Here is a 3,256-nt window from a genome sequence, read left to right on the forward strand (position 1 = left end):
TGCGAGTACAGTAAAAAAGAAAAAAGAAAAATTGTATTAATTATTTTCAACAAAACTCGGTATTTTGATATCCTGTTCTTTGAAGTATCACATCTATATTGAGTGTACAGTTCTACACTTAATAACTACATGAGATAGTGTTCACACAAACAAAAGCGAGTATAAAAGAAAAAATTAGCAAACTGCTATTTTACTGGAATATTCTTAATGAATATTAAGAAAAATATTTGCATAGTTATTGATAGTAAAACAAATAATAAATTGTTTGACCTGGAAACTCTTTGCCACTTCCCATGGGATTCAATGTGATATATTAACTACCTAAATACAATAGAAAAAAAAAAACAGTATTTATACTAGTACCTTCATTAGAAAAAAATACACTTTATGACTGAAATTCTTTGGACAGTTTGAAAATGAACTAAAAAATCTGTTACAATATTTTCATTTTAATTGTGCTAGGTGTGAGATGAGTATTGTTTTTATATTAGATGGAAATGAAAACCCATATACACGATTTCTATATACTTGTTCTGGGTTTTCTAGAACAACTATCTCATCTCGATGATGTGGATAGGACACTTCTTCAATTTCTGGCATTATGTAGAAGCCATCACTTTTTTCTTTCAGAAATGACACTTCATATCCACCTTCATCGACCTTTAAGACTCTGGCAATGTAGACCTTAAACGGGGTCATCTTTCTACCTTTGATAGAGGAAACTGCTTTCTCTACTTTCACTCCAACCCAAGAATCTACTTTAGGTTCCTCAAGGGTAATGCCAAAAGTAAATTTGTCGCTTCCATAATCTAAGCTCTCATCTGAACTATCATGCAAACTCATGACTTCATCATTTGATGAATCACTTGCTTTACTAGCATAGGAAGGGCCTGCTTCTGCTTTACTATCCCCAGTGAGTCCTTCGTCTTCAAGCATAGCATCTTCATCACTTGTAATTTTTTCTACTCGTTTCCTCTTTTGCTTTGTTAGAGAATCTTTCGTACTTGCTGACTTTGGTGGTTCTCTCTCTCCATCATCTGTACTATCTGTTTGTACTTTTTTCTTATTTCTTTGTGTTCTTGAACCTTTCCTGCCTATTGGTTTCATTGTTTTTTTGCACGATTCTTTCTTTTCTTTTGCGTCTTTTATTTTTTTAAATTCCTCAACCATTTTCAGCGATGATATGGAATACACTCTGTCCATCACATTTCTTATCACCTTTGGCCCTTTACCTGGTTTCCTCTCTGGGAAGAATTTATGCGTCATCATTGCTGGATTTATTGTCGATGGTTTGTTGTTAGACCTTTGGGGGGAGGGAGTAGTCCGTGTTTGACTGGAACCTTCATTTAGGTGTTCTAGCTGGTCTTTTTGAAACTCCATTTTTGGAGAGGTAGCAGTGAAGGGTACACTTAAATAATGCTGTAATATGTTTCCATAGCCTTTGTAATGCAGTACTAAATCACATAGTGAACCTTTCATCTTATACATGTGTTCCCTTTCTTCCCTTGTTGTTACACATGTTTCAGTGGTTGTTTGACATCCTCGATTTACTATAAATGGAGGTATAGTCTGACATGAGACCTCCTTGAAACCTCCTTGGTCTATTCCTTCATAAACTGTTGAAACATGCTCTCTTTGAGATGCAGCAGCCTCCACCTTAGTGTAGTCAGGGGCATTAGGATCAAAGGGCACCAGGCCACATTTCCTAAATCCTGCCTTTATATTTTATGGAGTGACATACCTTTGGTACACAGGGTAAAAAAATTTGCCAAAATTAACTTGGGATATTATTTCATCATTGTGTGTGATTTCCCATTCTTTACTTTCCTTGGCCCATCCTTTTTTCAAAGGACCGAAAACAGCAACATCTAATGGCTGCATGAAGTGTGTGGTGTTGGGTGGTAAACCATGAAGGATCATTCCTAGTTCATTAAGTGTTTTGGCTAAATGGTAATTATTTCTACTTTCGTGCCAATCCGTCCAGACTATTACAGGTCTAGTAACATTATTGTCAATTAGCCAATCATTAAACCCATTGCAAAGGAATTCATATAGAGTCTCATGAGTTATGTATCCCTTTTCACTCTTACCAATGATTAAGTCTGGAGTAATTGGAAACTGCTCTGCCATATTTGGACTGATTCTTTTCCTTGGATATATGATCATACAAGGGGGTATTTGGCCATTAGCACACACCATACCTTCAACAGTAATGTTAGTTTTCTGAAATAATGATGATTCTTCATAAACTACCTTTTCTCCCTTTTCTGCAATTACTTTTCCTTGTTTTGGAGACAAAGAAAACCCACTTTCATCAATGTTAAAATTTCTTGCGGGGTCCTCTAGGGCATCCATGGCATTAATTTCTTTAAAATAATCCAGTGCATTTTGGAACCACTGATGTATTACAGCTTTAGATATGTTCTTTCGTGCTGAAGATATGGTCTCTGGTGTTCTATATGTCAGTCGAGGATGTCATTTTTTAAATAGCCTCCACCATTTTTCCTTTGGTTCTCCGTGAAATGAAGGAGGCACTTGTCTTGCTACACCCAGTTCCAGTTCCTCGCTCAGAATAGCAGTCACTGTTGCCAAGACATTTCGTTTTGTTACAGGATGTGCTCGTTTGCAGGCTTGCTTGATGTAATTCACAAGCACTTCCTCCTCTGCATTTGTCAAAAGGGTTTTAGGTCCTCTTATTATGCTCATTCCACGGCGACCAGTTTTTTTGTGTCGAAGGGTAGACTCAGCAATGTCATATTTCTTTGCTGCAGATCTGATAGACATACCCAAACTGCAGGATGAAAGACAACCAGCCATTTATCAATTGTAAGGTAGTGATTAAGTTTAAAACTAAATTAAATTACGTTACCCGCATAAAGCAAATGCTGTTAAGTTACCCATAAAAACAAAAACAAAGAAGTAACATATTCTTGAAAAGAGCACTACAGTAGTAATTATTGAATTATATAACTTTATTTAAGTAAATCAAAGGGGCTACAATAATGTTTTCTACTTAACTTACTTGTTTATATCATTTAAAGCATCTGCAATTATAGCCGGGTCATATTTCTTTTGTACCAACTTCCTTTTCATTTTCTGATTTTGACTTGGTTTAGTCACATTGGTTTTATCTATGCTTAGTTTACCCATAATGTATTATTCTATCTGAAGAAAAAGAAAAAGAAATTAAGGTCTTTTATGATTAAAAAGTCAGATGACCAATAGGTACGCAGTGTGTGGTGCCCTATATGTACAC

The 3,256-nt window shown here is 35.7% G+C and overlaps 1 pseudogene; it reads right to left on the reverse strand.

The window, feature by feature from the left end:
- Positions 1-444: 444 nt before the first annotated feature.
- LOC137650832 (uncharacterized) lies at positions 445-2,706 on the reverse strand (annotated as a pseudogene).
- Between the last annotated feature and the right edge of the window lie 550 nt (positions 2,707-3,256).

The sequence above is a fragment of the Palaemon carinicauda genome, chromosome 12, assembly GCF_036898095.1.
Source record: "Palaemon carinicauda isolate YSFRI2023 chromosome 12, ASM3689809v2, whole genome shotgun sequence".
NCBI lineage: Eukaryota > Metazoa > Arthropoda > Malacostraca > Decapoda > Palaemonidae > Palaemon > Palaemon carinicauda.